General features: G+C 44.0%; 1 long non-coding RNA gene across 2 annotated transcripts in view; it reads left to right on the plus strand.

Moving 5' to 3' along the window:
* LOC131897400 (uncharacterized) overlaps positions 1 to 20143 on the plus strand; it is a 46519-nt gene that overhangs the window by 11250 nt on the left and 15126 nt on the right. Inside the window, exons 2-3 of one of the 2 annotated variants that reach the window (XR_009375669.1) lie at positions 248 to 359; positions 16959 to 17431. This is a non-coding gene — a long non-coding RNA (uncharacterized LOC131897400). Of the gene's footprint in view, positions 1 to 247; positions 360 to 16958; positions 17432 to 20143 lie in introns of those variants that run through there. The other variant, XR_009375670.1, reaches the window with a different exon arrangement.

Genomic DNA, 20143 nt, shown 5'->3' on the forward strand with positions numbered 1-20143 from the left:
GTAATCATCTAGATGAGATAAACCTGGAGTCCAGTCGGTCCAAAGTAGTGTAAGGGCACAGTGGAAAAGCTAGTATTATTTCTTAATGGATTGGATTAAGATGTGAAAGAACAGCCCAGTCATGGAGGACTCTAAGGTTTGCCTGTCTTAAGTGTCTCAATACGGTATATATATGGGGAGAGTGTCAAGACTTCATTTGGGCTCCTGTGATTTGACACGTCTCATTGACAGTCATGCGTTTTTATAGGAGACCGAGAGATACAATCGTCAAGGACAGAAGGAAGGCGCCGGGTGGACATGAGAGCCTGGGAACCATCTCTGTTCTGCAGTAAAGCCACGGAAACTGCTCAGCACTGAAGGTTTGCACCAGGGTCACATGTGGGAGGTCTGATTCTTGATGTGGTGATGTTTGAAGTCGGGACTTTGAAGAAGTAATTATTTTAGAGGTGGTCACCAAGGCGAGGCCCCCATGATGATGCCGTTAGCCTCTTTCCCCTCCTCTTCTTTCTCTCCCTCTTCCCCTGAGAAACTGCAAGTAGGAAGAAGCCCACCATCAAGAACCAAATACGTTAGCACCCTGACCTTGGCCATCTAGACTTTAGATCCCTGAGAAATAGATGCTGTTTGTATGAATTGGTTACCCTACAGCCTAGCTGACGAAGCAAGGCTGAATGAGATGAGTGATGGAAAAGAGAACAGAGAGCTAAGACCCACACCATGAACTCTCCAAGGCCAGAAGCAGCTGACGCCCAGCTTCAGGGGTGTAGAGGAAGTCAAGAAACTGGTTGACTCGGGAAGCTAGAATAAGATGAGTAAGGAAGAAGGTGAGGGAGGGGGCTGATGCTTCTGTTTTGGCAAGGAAGCTGTTGAGTAAGACGAGAACAAAGAACTGGCCGACCTTGTGGTTTCCAAACTGGAAGTCGGTCATGATAGTAATGACTATTTCCGTAATTTTAAGATTAATTTTGAGAGCGTGATGTGGGTAGGGTTCACAACTCCCCTGAAAAGTTGTGCTGCGCTGCAGGCAGAGAAGGATTCAGATGTGGGTAGAAAAGCTAGAGGAGACTTTGGGTCGCTGTTGGCCCAAAGGGAAGGGTGACAGCATTTTGGTCTGTGAGTGTAAGATGCTGAAGGGAAACGGAGTGAAGCTCTGGAGTGCTCTGAGGGATGTGAGGGTAGCGGAGTCAGTGTCCACTTAGAATAAAAGACTCTAAGTTCAGGTCGAAGGGAGGGGCCCCAAAGCCTCCGAAGGTCAAAAGGTCACTCTTTATCTTTAAGCTGCCATGCTTCCTGCTGTGGCCACTTGGCTCTGCTGATGTATTTTCTCAAGTAGCCATAGGCAATATGTACATGGTGGCGTGACCGTTTCCAATCCAGGTGACTTGGGAACAGTTTCAGTTTGGGCAATAGTTTGCTGATCTCTAGTGTGCTCATGGAATCGTGTATTGTTCTCCATCAAACTGAAATGCCAAGGATGAGTTGGAAAGTGGGGCTCACAGGGAAATCCGTGACAAATTAATCTGGTGATAGACTCCCTCCAGGAGGGAACAGAACTGATTCCTCTCTGTGATGCCAGCAGCTAGCTCAAGGCCAGCACAGGGTACGTACAACAGGTACACTCAGTCTGCTACCTGCAGAGTCACCGCATGGTGTAGGAACTCTTCACGGGCCGAGTAAACACATGCTTACAAATTCTCACTCTTTCCAACTCATTCCCCCTATTTGAGGAATAAAATTGGGTCATTTCTGCTGCCTCTTGAGAAGAAATGAGGCCCAATGAAAAGATCATTTTTGATCATTTTTTTTTATTGAATAATCACCTTTCATTGTTGGAAAGAGCTATTAGTGAGGCCGCAGGTGAGGGTTTCTAACAATTGAATGAAGGTGAACCAGTGAGATGCGCAGTGTAAAGGAACTTGCCGCTAAGCCTGATGACATGAGTGTGATGCTCAAGACCCACATAAAAGAAGGAGATAATTGATTCTTGAATACCATGGCATACGTGTGCGTGCAAACACACACACACACACCAATGTGATCTAATTTTTAAACAAAAAGATTATTTAAAGCAAACATGGTACCACTGAAGACAAAACTGAAAACAGATATAGTAGTCATTGCCAAAGAGTGGGTGTTATAATATTGCATGTGGGGAACCCCAGCTAGCCAGACCAGGGCATCCCATGTGTGCAGGGAAACATGCTGGGCAGATGCAGCGGTGGGCTGCAGCGCGTGAACAGTCAGTCACAGCCAGGCACTGCATCCACGTGGAGATAAGTTTATTATAACAGATAAAAAAGGAAGGCAGAAAGAAAGGGGGGAGGACAGGGGTCAAGGGTGCACGCCTCGTGAGAATGGGGGAGCAGTTCTCTTTCTTAAAGAGGACTTGACATCAGGACACTGGGCAGGTCTCCAAGGGGCGGGTCAGAATACTAACATTCCTCCATTTTGATTATTATAAAAAGGTGAAATATTATGGATAGATGGCAAGTGGGGAAAACAAGGACGCCGAATTCTCCAGGCTGCTTCATGCTGACAAGGGGCGAAGTGAGGAAAGCGGGAGTCACGCGTGGTGGGAGATTTCAGGCATCGGTTCCTTGAGGGAGCCGAGAAGGCAGGCTGCAGCAGTGGTGTTCCAGGAGCTCGGGGGGAAATGGCACACCAAATCAGGAGTACAGGAGCCATGGCATCTGCTGTTTCTCTGGAGGTCAGGCAGGAGGAGTAAATCTTCAAAATAGGCTTGAAAAATGGGTGGGGTCAAAACTGGGCTCTGGAGACTGTTAGTTTTCATCAGACCAGATTTCTTGATACAATAGCAGAACTTCTCCCACGAATCTGTAGGTATCTGTAAGACAGCTGGAATAGGTAGTCAATGCTCTGTTAGTTTATCAAAACTGCATTTATCATTATTAAAACTTTGAACCTCTGGAATTATATCTGAAACCAGTATATCCTGTACCATGAAGTCTGTGAATGAGACATATCTGTCTGTATTTTTAACAGGAACTTTATTAGTGAGCTATGAAGGTGCTTGTAGTATTGGGATTGGGGCTGTTAAACTGATACCCTAGTCATTAAACATCATCAGATCTGAGAAGGATAAATTTAGGAAGAAGTGAGACGGCTTTCCAGGTACTTAAGTAGCAATCCCAAGTCTCATCTCTCTGTGGTTGTTGTTGGCAGAAGCCCCAAAGCAGCACTTGTTCAGCTGGTAAGCCTGGAAGATCTGACAGATTATTTTTTTCTGTGAAGTAGAAATTTAGGGAGGTCATCCTACCTGTCTTGGCAGAGAGGACAATTGATCCCTGTTGCTCCTCTACAGTCTAGACGGGACCTCAACTTTTCACTGCAAGGCCGGCCTTGCCATAAGCTTCCAGGTGGAAGTTCTTCTGTGGCCATCTATCTTCTTGGAGAAGATACAGGATGCTGCCAGGAACTGACATGTCTCTCTATCATAAAAAGCTTTTATATGAAATGCCATATTCTCAGATCCCTAAAGGTGTTTGAGGATGGGGTGGGACAAAATTTGTTAGATGTATTTAAATTAACTTTGAGACCACATGTATAAATAATTAAATCTGAAAATGCCAGGAGTTCCATCCTTCACTTAGCCCTCTAGCCTGTCCTGGGAACAGGGAGCACAGGATGAGGTATTTTTCTCCATAACGGCTTCAAGCTGAAATGGCACACAGGTGCTCAGGACTCTGGCTAGTCAAAGGTAAGGAGGGAACCCAGGCAATGGGGTATTTATCAGAAGTATATGGTCATCTGACCTAGCTGTAGAGACAGGAAATAATTACCTTTGACTGAACTAGTCCACATCAGCCTTTAGCACATCCATGTGTCACAGGTTGAAGTCAGTAGCCAATGCCTGGATGTGTCACTTGGCCAGATGGAAGCCCACTAAAACAGATACAGACTAGAGACAGAGTTAAAATTTTATGAACGTATTCTGAAACTTTAGGTCTATGGTCTTAGTAATTGTAGACCAGGAGAGAGAAAAGTGTCATCCTCAGGAATAGACAAGTGAGGAAAACTCACTTACCTGGAGTTCTTTTGACTTCTGTGAAGTGGATCCAATGGCTTCTTTTGATGGCTTATATGAATTTTTATTTTATAAAAGGAAATAAAAATTTTAGATAAATTAGTATTATCAATCAGTATTGAAATCTGAATCATAGAAAAGCAGGTCATGAGTATCTAGGCTCCTACCTTTGAGTCCTAGCAAAATTAGACATCTGGGTTAAAAAATATCCTGAATCATTTATCAAGAGGCCTAAAAACTGCTCCCAAGAAAAGGTTCAAGATATCTCAAATGTCTTTTTACGATATCAAAAATAAAGTACATGGCATTTAAAAAGATTTAAAATTTCTTAAGCATTAGTGTTGCTACATTATCCTGGCATAGGAGTGTGCTGCCCCTAGTAAAGATGGCTGTGAGGTCATATGACCTCTTCCCCTTTGACCTTAGCAAAGATGGTAAGGGCAATCACGTGGTCATGCAGGTGCCAAGTATGGCAACGGACCACATGGTCAAGTGGTGCTTATTGTTTTTTTATTTTTCTTTCCCAAAATAAACTGAGCAGATAAGGAACATATAAAGTGAAACATTTAAAAGTCAGTCACAAAGGAATATAGGTGACCACATCAATCATACATTTCCATTTGCACATAGGAAATAGAGTTTTTCTGAGAAATTTTAACAGTTAATGTGTTGAAGCAGTACTGTGGAGGGGACTGGGAAACTGAGTAGCAGTGCAGCCGGATGGGAGAGAGGGACCCCCTGGGCTGTGGCATGGTGCAAGTAGCCGCAGAGGAATGAATGCCAAAACCATGCCATAGCCGTAGGCTCCATTCCTCTGACCCCCTGCCCATTGGCAGCCTGTGGGGCAGGGCTCAGGGCTGCAAGCCAAGGTCCTGTGGGTGGAACAGGTGGATGAGGTCCTGGAAACAGAGTTGTGAAGAGATTTAAGAGATAAAATTACAGACAAGGAGAGGAATTAGAGGCAAGGGACAGGCAAAAGGAGCAATCTTTTCCTGGGGGCAATTTTACATGTCGCAGAAAGGAACCTGGTGGCAGGTGATGATGTAATTGCTTAGCAGAGAGTGGAGGAACATGGAGGAGGGGGGCAATAAGGAAGGACCTGGGAATAGGAGAGGGTAGGTGCATTTTTTATGGTGAGGTACAAGGTCCAGTAGACTGGCCTCCAGCATCCCAGAGGGTCAGCGAGGACCAATGAACAGTGCAAGGTCACCAGTAAACCATCGTACCAAAGGCTTTGGGCCATGAAATTGAGTGGGCACATGCTGTCTCCATATGCTGTCATATAGGGACAGGGGCTAGAGGGCTTAAAGCCAGAAAGACACATGGTGCCGGCACCAGAACTTCAGGAGACCATGGTGGAGAGATAAGTGAATCCTCAGTTGTGGGAAATGCCCAGAAGGGAAGAGGGAAATCTTACCAGTAGGGTGAAGAGTCCCAGAAGTCCTCCAGTTGGAAAATGGTGGGCAGTACAGGGTCCCAAAGGTCCTCAAACCACTAGCTGGCAGGAGAAAGCAGTGGGATAGCCTGCTGATGTCACGGCACCAATATTAAGTTATTTTGTACGAGGTACCCTACCCACATGTGCAGGGAAACATGGTGGGCAGATGCAGCAGCAGGCTGTGGCACAAGAACAGTCAGTCACTGTATCCACATGGAGATAAGTTTATTATAATAGAGAGATAAAGAGGAAGATAGGGAAAGAGGGGGGAAGGGGAGGAGAAAGGTCAAGGGTGCATATCTCGTGGGAATGGGGATGGAGGGGCAGCTCTCTTTCTTAAAGGGGACTTTATGTCAATGCTGGGCAATTTCCAAGGGGTGGACCAGAATATTAACAGTGGGGTTATCCTTTAGATTGGTGGTTCTCAACCTTCCTAATGCTGTGACCCTTTAATATAGCCCCCCATGTTGTGGTGACCCCCAACCTTAAAATTATTTTTGTTGCTCCTCCATAACTATCATTTTGACAGTGTTATGAATCATAATATAAATATGTTTTCCAATGGCCTTAGGTGACCCCTGTGAAAGAGGGTCTTTTGATCCTCAAAGGGGTCTTGACCCACAGGTTGAGAACCACTGCTTTAGATAAAGAAAATGATGGTGATGATAATGAGGAGGATGGCTATGATAAGAAGGATAAGGGTGGTGGTGGCGGCGGTCACAATGGAGGAAGTTTAGTAAATGAGGGAGTAGCCAGCCATCACCTCCACAGTTCTCACAACCTACCTGCTGAGAGGGCACAATAGTGTCATTTCTACAGCTAGAATCAGCTTTGCATTTGAATTCTAGCTCTGGGAAATTCAGCTGTGCAGCCTTGAGCAAATCACTTAGACTTTCTGGAAAGATCTCAGCTTCATTATTGATGGAAGAGTAATAAATATAATCTTGCATACTTAACAGACTCCTGATGACAAATTCTCATGCCTGAAAATGGAAAATGTTCATGCACCAGACACACGATTAAGTCTTAACCTTTTCTCTACTGAATTTTCATCATGTTCTTTGTAGGATCTTGATTTCCCCCCCCCCCCTTTGGATCTTTGCTTTCAAAAGAAAGATGAACAAAAAGTTTTAAGATAGAGTTAACATTAGTTTAGGCATTGCCCTTATTGGGGCAGTTATATGTCTTAATAGTGCCAGCCCTATCAACAAACAGTAAAAACACCTAAAATCTTCCCCCAGTAAGCTCAGTCTTTTAGAAATATTTTTGCTGTTCTTGTTGCTGGTAGCCACTGAGATATAATTTACCACCAAGATATCTGCGTTAACCTAAGAGAGCAGCCATCATATCTACCCTTCATCATTCATCACTGTCCCCCTGCCTGACCAACCATCTAACTGATAACCAAATTTTACTAGTTTAAAAGAGAAACCTCAGGGCAAGCAAGTTGTAAATCTCAGATCTCAAGGATGAGAATGGAGGAGAGAAAGAAAAATGTCATGTTGTTTGAGGTAAGCTGGAAGAGAAGTCGGCTACATGGTGGCAGGTAGTCACATGGCAGGGAGGGAAGCTTAGAAAAGAGATAGAAGAGCTGGGCATGGCAATGTAATACCCTTAATCCCAACATTCAACAGACAGAAGCAAGTAAGTAGAGCTCTGAGTTCAAGGTTAGCCTGGTCTACACAGCAAGTCCCAAGCCAGCCAGGAATGCTATGTTGGTTGACCTTGTCTCAAAAGGGATGGGAGCTTAGCTTTTCCAAGTAAATCATAAAAGCAAGCAGGCATACAAAGATGCCTGCGTGTCTATAAGCTCCATAAGAGACTGTGCTGGGGGTGGAAACTCGGGGCAGAAAAAGAACATGATCTCATTAAAGGGATAATTATTCCACCTATCTGTTTAGCATCAATCAAGATGACCTTTACCTTCCTAGGTGTGACTTCACATCCCTGAGGGGTGGTCGCTTGGTCAGGACCCACCCAACTGAATTCCATTCTTTATTACAGAACCTCCTCCTGAGGAGGTAACCCTAAAATCATTTAGGGGATTGGCTAATATTGGAAAATAGATGTAACCCATCTTCATCATGAAAATGTAGAGATTCTATTCTGAGTGCTTTACCAGAAGACGCTGGTGTCTGTCTGGAGATCTAGTGCCCACCCTCACACACAGCCTTTAAGTAGGAATACTCACTTAGGAGATAAGCAGAACTCCCTTCCAGCCAGAGAGCCAAGGGCAATTCTGGAAGTCCTGCCGAGCTGCCTGTCCAATTTCTACCCCTTGTTCCCATCCTTTCTACCTCTGAAAAGGTAACCCCAACTGCCATTAGGGTAATGATCAATCTGGCTCATTTGAGCTGAATGGGGGTGTTAGGTTCACTGAAAGGGTACCCCAACTTCTCTACCCATCTCTTAAGAGCCCCAACAAGTGGACTGCTAGTTCCATTTGTGTAACAGCCAGATGTGGGGAGGAAAGAAAGTCCTTGAGTGGTACCTAGAAAGTAAAGGCTAGAGTTATTGGCATTCCACATCCTAGGCAGGGAACCAGGAGAAGCCAAGATAGATAACACTTTTTAAATATCCAAATCAAAGTCCATTAGAATCTCTTGATTGCCCCACAAGTACATCCATCCACTGGACTCCTTTTCATTTGACCTCCAAAACCACACTCCAGAATGATGAACCCAGGATCTGTTTCTAGACACTTTGGTAACTATTGGAGTGGCTAAAATTATAATGTGAAGACCATCCCAGATAGGATAGAGGGGTGGGGGGGGAGAGAGAGAGAGAGAAAGAGAGAGAGAGGAAGGAGGAGGAAAAGTAACAGTTAAACTGTCATTCAATTTTTATGTTAAAAACAATTGTGGGCCTAACTCTGGCCACAGTTATGTTCTGTAGGATTTAATCAGCTAAGGGCATGATGTCCTGTATCTGGGCAACATTTTCCTTATTAAGAAGAAAATAATTAGTGCTAAATAGTTGTCTAAATAGCATCTCATATGGACTTAAGCCCAGTTTAGTGTCTGGAAACTGTGATCCTTTAGACTATTAAAGAAACATACCAATCATTTTAGGAGTTGTTATATTCATAGATAAGTGCATCTTAGTATAAATGTTCAAGATGTAGAGAATAAGAAACTGGAATTCTCAGCGCTATGTGGGACATCTATATCATACATACTCTCTCCTCCCAAGGATGGGGATCGTTGTGGAAGAGAAGGGTAGAAATACTCTAAAAGCCAGGAGCAGTGGATGACCATAGCAAAAGAGCATTTTCTGGACACAAGACCTGTATAAGATTAAGCCAGCCAAAATCCCAGCTTGGAAGGGAGGAAACTGTCAGGAAGTCCCACCTCTTGCTGAAGAGCTACTTGGCAACCGATAGCTATTGGGAAAGAAAGCGTCTTCTGCAGGTATCTGGCCCCTGAGAGGCAACCCTTATCCAGTAGGTGATCCTCTCCCCTTTCACAACCTGGCTACTGGCAGCATGGAGTGAATTCTTTGAGGTGGTGGTGATGGTGTTTAGAGAGAGGGAGAAATTACAAACTTGGAAGGGGAATAGTGGTGGAAATGCACGTATAAAATTCTCAATCAACTTTTTCAAGTTGGTTTTGGTTATACTTTGCTGTCAGGAGTTTAAGACCATGGAGGTACATGGTCACTTCTTGTCAGTTTCAACAACGCCTGGATCCCCCTCTGAGTCCCAAATTGGTCAATCCATCTCTGGGCCCAAGCTGGACGACTGGCATGCTTGCCTTTGATAAATGTTCTATCAGCCCTAGAGTCTATTTTATGGTCAATGATGCATTATCTGCATCTGTGTTAGGTACACAAATCTTCACTCAATGCTGAAAACAGCTGTGGTCAGGAAGCGCATGTATTGCTTTTGGGGTACCACCAGCTAAGTTCTCCAGATTAGTTCTTGAGGAGGCCAGCTCTACTCCCTTGTTATGTAGTAATTTCCTCCTAATTAAAATATTTCCTTTTGGAAGGAGGAGAGGACTCAGGAAGTAAACAAGTCCTTTAGAGCTAAAACAAGACTCACAAGTTCCCTCATCTAGTTATAGAAGCGCTAACCTGAGAGAAGAGACTTCCTGACCTGTTGAGGTGCATACACACTGTGCAGAGAAATCCAAGGACACAGCTTTTGTGAGCTCTTCACACAGGCTGAGGAGGACTTTCTGGTCATGCAGGAGTAGTCGGTGCTCCTAAGCACTCATACTCCTTAATTAAGTTACCCAAACATTTCATCTATCTCTCATTGGTTCCCTCTGTGTGGTGAACAGACATCTGTGTCACATTCCTAAGCAACGTTTCATCAATGTCCCTGGGCTCCTTTACTCAGGAGCTTACCCCACCCAGCCCACATCTCACCACTCTGTCTTAACAACTAGCCAACACCCTGTCTCTATGGTTCTCTAAGAGCGGGGACAATTTCTACTCAGCAGTAGTGTGTGTGTTTTCCAACATTTTCCAGCCTCCCTGGTCATTAGTAAGCATCCATGGAGATGGCTAGAACAGTCAGAAGACTTGGAATCCCACCTCTTCTGAAGCCCTCATGAGCTCATGCTCTTCCTTCATCCTTTTCTTCCCAAGTTCTAAAAATATTAGCTGCGTTAGTCCCCACAGTGTGAAACCCAAATGGGGTCAGGATCACCCCTAATGTCACCTCACTGAGAAATAACCCTTATTGTGTCCAGCCATTATAATTTCAAGGTTTCATTTTGAGGAAAGTTGATGGTTAACCACTTACCGGGACCATCTTCCAACTTACACCCAGAGAGGAGCATATATTGAAAAACACATGTAAATGATTCTTCATGCAAAACAAAGTATAATATGGTTTTGCCTCTTGGGGGAACAAAAGCTAACACAAGACTATGGGCATATCATTCATAAATCAAAGTTTTGAACCTCTGAGTTTGCCATCGTATTAACCAAAGTCACAAATATAATTGGGTTCTTGAGTTCATAGACAACCTCATGGTGGTTGGATCCTCATGAGTTGCTTTTGAAGGGCTAGATAGCAGTGACCAAAATACAAATAAGCTTTTCCTGTCATCAGTTATTCTGCGTGGAAATAATTAGTGTTTAATCACCACATTTGAATGTCTACCTTTTTTTTGCCCCTGTGAGCATTTGATTGTGTCTTTTCTTGGGATGTTGTTCCCAGCATCTTTGCTATAGAAGGTGTGGACCTTCTGACCTGCTATCCTACTAAGGGTCCCAAAAAGATTCTGTATTAATGCTAACTAAAACCACAGACTTCAGAGACCCTGAAGAGAAACAGCATTTATTGAGACCGTATAGTCCAACGTCATCAAGAACCACAGCAAACATTTATTTATCGGCCATTTTGTGTGAGGCACTTTGCTGAGGGCTTTTCTCTTAGGCCCCCACAGCAATCCTACAAATTGTGCCTGCTATCAGCGCTGTGAAAGGGAGGACACTGAGGCTCACAGAGGCTTAAAAATGGAGACCTGTCACCCTCCTCGCCATGCTTTTTCCATGACATCATGGGCCTTCCATTCAGATGCCTCTGCCACCAGCCAGATGCCTTGGAGACATTTGGCGGCTGGCCAGTGTAAGCCCAAGAGCAGGGTGTGGACATAGACTAACCTGATGAGCACACACCAAGAATGAAGCCTGGGGCTGAGGCCTAACGGGACATCTGTTGCCTAACCCTGGGTGCCTGGTGATATGGTGACTTAGGCGCCCTTCCAGGTCACACGTGCCCACATTATGAATATGATAGCTACCTCAGGTCGTCGTCTTCAATGAAGTATTTGGGGCCACTCAATCAGTTGTTAGGGTTCAATGAGAAATCGATGCCTGTTTATTCATAGCCCTGTCAGGAGCTTGGAAAACATCATGGTACTTTGAAAAATGAGGTTGCTTTTTTTTTTAAGATTTTTTTTTTTCTCCAAAAAGGGCCCCAATGATTTGAGAAGTCCTCTCTTTGCCAGTTGGCTTCAATCCCTCCTAGGGGAGCCAATCCAGAGCCACCATGGTAATAAAAGCGCCCTCCCCCACTTTCTGGCTGCTTTCAAGAGTGATTAGCAGAAGGGGATTCATAGGCCTTGGTTTTGTGTTGTTTTGTTTTGGGGGGGCGGTCCTTTTTTTTTTTTTCCTTGCACTTGGAGAATAAGTTAATTATGATTGGCTAAAATTTGTGTGTTTTTGCTTTTATCCTTGAACCACAATTAGAGTTCCTGACAGGCTCCTGGCCCTCAGGAATTCCAGCTGGCATAATAATTGATAACCGTGGTTATGAATAGATTGGAAACAAGACTGTGAAAGAATGCCCAGCCACTTCAGAGGGTCATTTATAGCGCACTGAAGGGAAAGGAGAATTTCAGGCCTGGAAAGCTCAGAAACAGAACGAGTTTTTATCAGTTTCCCTGACACTGGCAGATCAAAGCCCGAGTTGCGCTCTCTAAGGGTTACAGATAATGGGGTGGCCGCTAATTCATTCTGCTGCTGGAGCCGAGGCCTATTCAGAGGGGTAAACCAGGGAGTTTTCATAGCAGGACTTTGTAGTCTTTATCACAGCACCAATGCAAGCATCACCTTTATATTTTAATGAGACATTTGAAAAGTATTTGATTCTTTCTGGCTAGGGGCTCTTTCTCAGCTGAAACAGTAAGAAAGGGTCGCCCAGCGGAGCCTCGTTTTTTTCTGAAAGCAATAGTATCTGCATTCCTACCCCTCCCCCCTGTCCGTTTAATAATTTCAATGTGAGCAAAAGTGGGAAAGGAACTGAAGGAGCTGGCTATTCAATCTAAACGACTTTCCCTTGACAGTCCCCCTCCGCCCCACCACCGCCCCGAGAATGAGGCTGGCGAGATGTAAGTTCGAATCCCCTCTTGACCATGCTATATGTGTTATGCTTCGGGGACAGCTTTATGACCTTCTGTAAGCCTTCTCCTCCCCATTCTAGGGAACAAAGTTAATAACAACTGCGTAGCTGAGGAGGTTCAGTGCCGTTCATTCTGCATGGTCTGAGGCACTCTTGGTGTCTAATGAATTTAGAAGCATGCGGTGGCTGCATAAATGACAGAGTGTTCTCCACTAAGCCTCGTAGAGCTCCCTTAACTATGTTAAGTAGGGTTTTTTTTTTAATAATATTCTGTGCATTTTTAAGGACTAAATAATGCCTCCATCAAGTCCATAAATTGTCAAGCCCCCAGAACTGGGAGAAAATGAATTTCTGTTGTGAAATGAACCAGGCTGTGGTGTTCTAACAAAAGTTGTGGAAGCCACTGCTGACTGAAATGGGCTCCTACTGTGCTGCTGTCTACTCTACACCTTCTAATACTTTCTGAGCCTTCCTTGGGCTTCTGGGATCTTTCTGTTGGAGCAGAATGTGAGCATTGCAAACAGAGGGCGTAGGCTGTGGTCCGTGCTTTTGCAAGTGGGTCTTTAGTTAGCATGCCGTGGTCTCTGGAAGCTTCACTTCCCCCATCTGTAAAACTGTGAGGGTTGATGGAAAGGGTCCTGTGACATGAATACGGTGGAGGCGCCTCCCCCTGTCTTCAGATTTCCTGGGGGAGACGGAGGAACCTGCAGGCCTCAGAGGCACTTGAGATGCCACATTTGTGGCAACACGAAGCCCCAAATCTGCCACCCAGATCTACTGTCTACTCAAGCTGCAGAAAAGGGGACAAGTCCCAGAGTGTAAAACTCCGTGGACTTTGGTCATCCATTGCTGCATGTAGACAAGCCAGAGACAAGTCTCCCTCTACTCTGTCCAGGTGTGTACATTTAGCTACTATACGTCCTTCAGGGGCAAGGGTAGTCTAGTACGTGTGTCCGATGTGCTCTAGATGAGACACAGTCATGAAGTGTCCGCACCACAACATATCCAGAACTCTCCCTGTAAGGCACAGCCCCAGTGGAACACCAGAACCCAAAACTGCTTCCACAGAAGGGCTTAGCTCGGAATGAATCCCTCAGCTACTGTGGTCAAGAATACTGTCAACTCATTTCAGAGCCCCGAAAGGCTTTTGACACCTAGCTTTCTTCCTCCAACAAGATAGCAGTAAACTGAAGGAAAAGAAACCCATTTTCTCACACCTTTTCTTCACCAGCCATAGGTCTCAGGCAGTATACCATGTGCAGAATCCGTGTTTAGAAAACATTTGGGACCTGAGTTGAGTTTCTCATGTGTTGGGGTACGCACATCAAATAGCCCACTGGCATTTTTAGCTTTGTTGGCAGAAATTATTAAAGAAATCACAGCACAGAAAATTCATGAACATGGGCAGAGTTCTCATGATTCAGGAGAAGCTATGACCTCATGTATAAAAAGTACAGAGCCCCTGAAATTATAATTCTGCCTCACAAATTAGAAATTGATTGTCCTAGGCCAATCCAGCTAGTCCCTCACAGTAATCTCTCCCTCCAACCCTGTCTTCCTTTCAGAATAGTCATGCAAACGCAGAAATCAGATTCTTGCATTCCCCCCCCCCCACCCCGATTAATCCCTTTGCTTTTTGGAGGGGAAAATCCAAATTCCTTAACTGCAAATTTCTTGAGTATTGAGTCAATCCACATTTACCAATGTACCTTTCTCTTCATAGAGCTTACCCTTGACTCCCACATGGTGCTCCTGTGTTTCCCTCAGCCTGGAATGCGGTCACCTGCATTCCTTGCTTATCAAAATTATTCTCACATTGAAGGCTCACCTCAAACTCTCCTTCTGTCTGCAGCCCTTCCTGAGCTAGTTAATAATTTATGCCTCCTCCTTCGCTTGTTTGAATCATGCCATGCACCTGCTATATTTTGGAGTGGCGGGAGAAGATGAAGAGAAAGATGTGATAGAGATGGGGATGTTCTCTAGGTGTGTCAATGACTCCATGTAGGACTCTTGCAGGACAATCTTAATGCCTGAAGAATCGGGTTCAAAGCTTTTGAACCTGATACAGTAAGATTTGAACATGTATGTTGACAATTGAGTATACTAAGAGGCAGCTAGGGAAGTAGTTGAGAACTCTAGGATATTCCAGACCTCTGCTACATCCTGAAATCCTGGTACTTAAGAAATATAAATTATTTTCCCACATATGGGGCTTGATTAGCTCTAGCCGAATAGAAAAGGGTATACTGCTCTTCAAGGGATGCCTCTAGACTGAGCTGATGGTGACAACTCCCAATGTCTATCTCTTGGACAACATGAGAATTGTGACATTTGCATCCCTTACTGTTGATTCTTCTATGTCCATGACCCTTCTCTTTTCTGTCGTTTTTGAAAAACGTATGAATGCTCTATCAGATTATAATCAAGTGACAGGTCTTGCTGGTGTAGGAACATTCTATCACGTACTATGCAGTGAGTATTTATTTGTTTCACTCAGCGTGAGAATCGCGGGTGGCCTCAGTAGAGTTGCCTCTTTGTTAGTAGAGGATGCCTTCCAACCTTGACTGCGAACTCTGTAAAGAGAGGGTTTGTGTGCCATTATCTCTACGCCATTCAGTGGTTAGATCTCGGGCACAGCACACATCGTCTGTAGGCTTCTGAGTGAATAGATGACTTGATGGATGGATGCGCCAGTGGAGGGATGTATAGATGGATGAGGAAATAAGCGTTGCCAGAACATTGAAAGAAACTCAGAAAACAAATAAAAATCTTTGACGTATAGCCTTAATAGAAGTAGAATTCCCTACAAGATATAACAGTTAACTCTTTCTGCAACAGACTGCCTAAAATTACCATTTAATTACAAAATCTGAGCACCTAGCTTGACCAGGAATCCTGTTTCTTAAGCTGTACTAGAGTTACCCAGCATTAAAGGCACACACGCACAGGCACACCACACCCCGACACACACCATTATCATTACACAAATGCTCAATTGAATTTGTCCTTGGACATTCAGAAGGCCTTTCAGTCTTCTTTGCTATATGAAATTTGAGTCTTGGAAATCAGCATGTGAATACTTCCCCAGACACTTATTAGCTGTGTGACCTCTGGCCCAGCTTCATCCCTTTGAGATCAGTTTCCTCATCTGTCAAATCAGGATGATAATTTCTGTCCCACAAAGCCAGCAGATCTAGTGCAAATAGGGTGACAGTCATGTAAATCCCCTTTGTGACAAAGTATGGACTGAATGACCATCTGTAGGAGACATGTATTATGTATCCATCATGCCCTTTCCTTCTGGGAAATAATCTCCTCTTTAACCAAGAGGTCCAGATGTCCAGGAGACAGCTTTGTCTGCTCCAGGAGTAAGCATCATTGTACATCTTTGTCACACATAGGAAGGGACACATGGTCCATGGGAGTCATCAGGGCCTCCTCCCTCCAAGTTATTTAAACGGGGACACAGAGAAAGACTTGTTCTCCATTGCATGGATGTCAATCTACAGGGACTAGGGGGGCACGAGTAAGCACCATTTGGGAGCTAAACAGAGAAGAAAACCTTAGTGGATGGAGGCCGATCACCAAGAAAGGCTGAGGCGAGTAAAGAAGAGTGCAGCCTGGCTCCAGGTGTTTGAAGGCCAGCTACGTGGTTTCTCTTCACCTGGACAGGAGAGGCAGCATGTGCTCATGTGCTACCGTCTACATGAGTCCAAGTCATCCCCGCTGCCTGCAAACCTAACAAGCTTGGAGAAATAGTCTGCCAACCTGCCACTTCTCATTGTTGTAATTTATGAGAAGAAAGGAGTATCCGTAAATTACTTAAATTTATTGAGTGTGTGTGTGTGTGTGTGCGCGTGCACACAGATACACACATATATACATACACACAGATCATAGCACTTGTGTGGATCTCAGAAGTAGACTTAGAGGAGTCAGCTCTCTCCTTCCACCACATGGGTTCTGGGTATCCAACTCTAGTCAACAGGCTTAGAATCAAGTGCTATGACCTGGTAAAACTATCCCCTGCTGGCCCCTGAAAGAATGGGTTTGAGACTTACAACAAATTTTGGCAAAAATTAGGTAACAGTCATTAGAATGCTTAGCATAGGGCTGGGATTTATACAAATACATGCACGTGCTTATGGAGAAATTTCTCCAAAGAAAGTGCTCAGATATAGATCACCTCCAGCTATGACCAAAGGAGAACTTTGGTTCAGGTGACTTTAGGAAGTTTTGCAGATTTTCTCCCCCTCCCCCCCCTCCCCCCCGCCAAAGAAAACTAGACTCTGTTTGTTTGAACCCGTTAAATCAAATTGGTGCTGTCCATATACTCTTGGATATGTGGCTGGCTGAACCCTTTGAAAAAGCAACAACAACTACAACAAAAAACTGGCCCTCCCTCTCCCAGCAGCTTCCAGTTGGTGATATCCTCAGCAATGGGTGGGGACTTCATTACATATGCCCTCTCCACGCTGAAAGTTTGTCTGGCTTGAGCTTATGTACGGTGCGTGCTATCACGACAGCTTCGAGTTTATATGTGCAACTGTCCAGAAAACACTGTTTCTTTGCCATCACCCACCACCTCTTTAAGGTCTTTTCTACCCCTTCCTCCACAGGGATCCCTGATCCTGGGGAGAAGGGGCTGCGGTAGATGTGGCGGATTCAGGGCTGAGCATTCTACAGTTGTGAGTCTCCGTATTAATACCCATCAACTGCAAAAACGAAGTTTTCTGTGATAAAGGTGGACATATACACTAGTCTCTGGGCATCACAAAAAGCCATAGTCAGTTCAATCCTCTGTTCATTGAGCAGGATAACAGTGACAGAGCATATGACCCGTCTGGTTCTTGACTTCCTAACAGTGCCGGCAATGGGTTTGACTTAGAGGTACGAACAACAACAACAATAAATCAGACCAGTTTCTGCTTATGTTTCAGGCCTGTCCCACTATTATACCAATGTGTGTATCTTGCCAGGCAGGGCATTATTGTAGCTCACGGGTTTCAGACCTGGTGAGAATGGATGCTTATTTTTCTCCTTTGGTAGAAGTGCATCACACCCTCTGGTACTATGAAATCTAGCCGGGGGCAGTGGGGGGGGGGGCGGTTCCAAGTCAAACAGCTCAGTCTCCCCATGTCCTACGACTTAAGTATGACTAAACCCAAAGCAGAACCAAAGGGCATTAAGTTGGGGACATAGGGAAAGGGGGTGGATCTGGGAGAATTTAGGAGAGAGATGAATGAATATAATCAAAATACATTGTATGAAATCCTCAAAGAACTAATAAAGCATTCTTAAAGGTAAATGCCTATCAGCCTAATACAGTTAGACGTTAGTGTTAACAGGACACAGTTGAAGACATGGTCCTCTTTATCCACAGGGAAAACACGCTCCTACTGTGGACTGCTTAAAAGTAGTAGTTATGAATTCCAGATCTAATTGTCACATCCGTAAAATATTTTCTGTGATTTCAAGTATCTGGAGCCTATTATCCTAGTTATTGCAAATAAAATACTGGTTCATTTAAAAAAAGTAACAAAACAACAAAAACCCAGGCTTTGTAAAGCCGTGTCCCACAAGCGACTACCCTGGGATGTCCCCCAGCTAAGGTGTCATTCTGAAGTGCTTGTTATCTCTAGAAGCTGGGCATTCTTTAAGTTTCACCACAGCCCAGGCCCAGGCAACACCCCTAAGCTGATAAGGACCCCAGCTTCCCCAAACCTCTTTCCTGTAAGAGCCAGGAAAATCCTTGGAGCAATTGTCAATGGTCTCAGGGCTTTGAAGAGCTGGGCTTATCTTTATGGCTCCTGTTGGGCCCAGCTGAATATAAGAAAGGTCATGACCTGCTCTTCCAGTCTCCCCAGGGAGAGAAGAAAAGGAAATGAGCTGGGGTTTCAGAAAGAGAGGTTTCGAGCAGATAAAGTAGGTAACGTTTGCAGCCATTCTGCGCAGATGGCCAGTCTCTTGTTCTGAACTGTCTGATGGGTCCCAGCCATCTTTATCTTTGGGGTGACAGCACCTTCCCATCATGTTCTGATAAACCAAGTCCCACCTGGAATTAATATATCCGATGCCATTCCAATTACTTGTTTCCGGACTTTTCCGTGTAGTTGGTGTCTTGGACTGTGCGGAGTCCCCTACAAGGGCACAGTGGGGGCAGTAGTTTAGTATGTGCTGCCACCAGTGGGCTATTTGAACTCCTGAGCATCTGAAAATAAATGGACACCTGATATATGTATTTTATGTATATGTAAATATATGTATTTTAAATTCATATGTAATCTGCATGTTACATGGATAATTACCAACTTCTCTAAATGAAATTTTCTATAATACTAAATCCAAGTAGCATAAAGAAAGTTGACATACAATCAGTATGTCTTAATCATTAAATGAGTATGTTCAAATATACTCACATATAGTTTATGAAGTCATACATAGCTGTAGTATATATAGATATATGTCTTCTATATGCTATTCATATCACTAGCCATACCTCTGCACATAAACATAGATAGATTTTATGTCTAATTAGGATCTCAAGAGCTATATCTGGCTTAAACTTTCAAAACTTGGTCTGATTGGTGTATTTAGAAAACACGAACATAACGATGACGTCGTAATTTTGAAATCATAGTAAGAAGCAGTAAAAGTCTGTAGTGATTTAAATCAAGATTTTAAATGCATAAAATATAGTCCTGTCTTCTTAGTATTACATTTTTCCCTGAGTTGAGAACTTTATTATTAGTTACCTTTCTATATGCTGTAATAAAACCCCATGACCGCAGCAATTATAGAAGAAAGGATTTACTGGGGCTTACACTTCCAGAGGGCTAGAGTCCATGATGATGGAGCAGAGGCAGCAGGTGCCTGGCATCCCATCAGGGGAGATGTTAAAAGCTCACATCTTGATCTGCGAGCACAAAGCAGAAAACGCAGACTAGAAATGGCATGGTCTTTAAGCTCTCAAAGTCCAACTCCAGAGACATATCTCTTCCAGCAAAGCTATGCCTCCTCGGCCTCTCCAAACAGCACCACCCGCCGGGGACCAAGTATTCAAATCCCTAAACTCTGGGTGACATCCCATTCAAAACACCTCAAGAACCAAGAGCTATGTGAGGGTCGATGGCTCTGTCTTGACCCATGTGTAATGATGGTGACAGAACCTTGTACCCCACATCTGCCAAGTACAATGCTAAGTCCATGACAGACACTGTATTCCTACATTTTCAACCCCACAACCATGGCCATTTAGACACTAGAATTCTCATTTTATGGTTTATAATTAGGTTCAGAACTAGTCTAATATGTAGCCAAGATTTGAGGTCTCTTCCTTCTGCACTGTACTGCCCCCATCATACAATGATTGGCAAGCTAGAGGCCACTGCTCCCATGTGGTCTATGAGCATGTAGTCTGTGGCCCTTACAGTTATCTGTCAGGTCCAGAGAAGGACAGCAATGATTTAGTAGAGACTCTAGAACTTTTACTGCTGTTTCAGAACTTGCTGAGAAATGGTCATTTAGTGATTAATCCCTACATTTTCCAGAATGCATAAAAATGAGGTAGGGAAAAAACATTTAGCCTGCTTACAGTAGCAGTATGTTTTAATTCAGAAAGGTGCCCTTCAATTTAAGTAACTCCAAAATCAATGACAACATGTTTTCTAGATGGTAAGATTTTATTATTAGACCGAGTCTTATTTTTTAATAATTTGCTCAGTTCTCACTGAAATGAGAAAATCAAACTCTTTGTGTGGGTAGAAAAAAATGCATTCTAAATCACTGCTTCCTCAACAAACTT

Source organism: Peromyscus eremicus, chromosome 22, assembly GCF_949786415.1.
Source record: "Peromyscus eremicus chromosome 22, PerEre_H2_v1, whole genome shotgun sequence".
NCBI lineage: Eukaryota > Metazoa > Chordata > Mammalia > Rodentia > Cricetidae > Peromyscus > Peromyscus eremicus.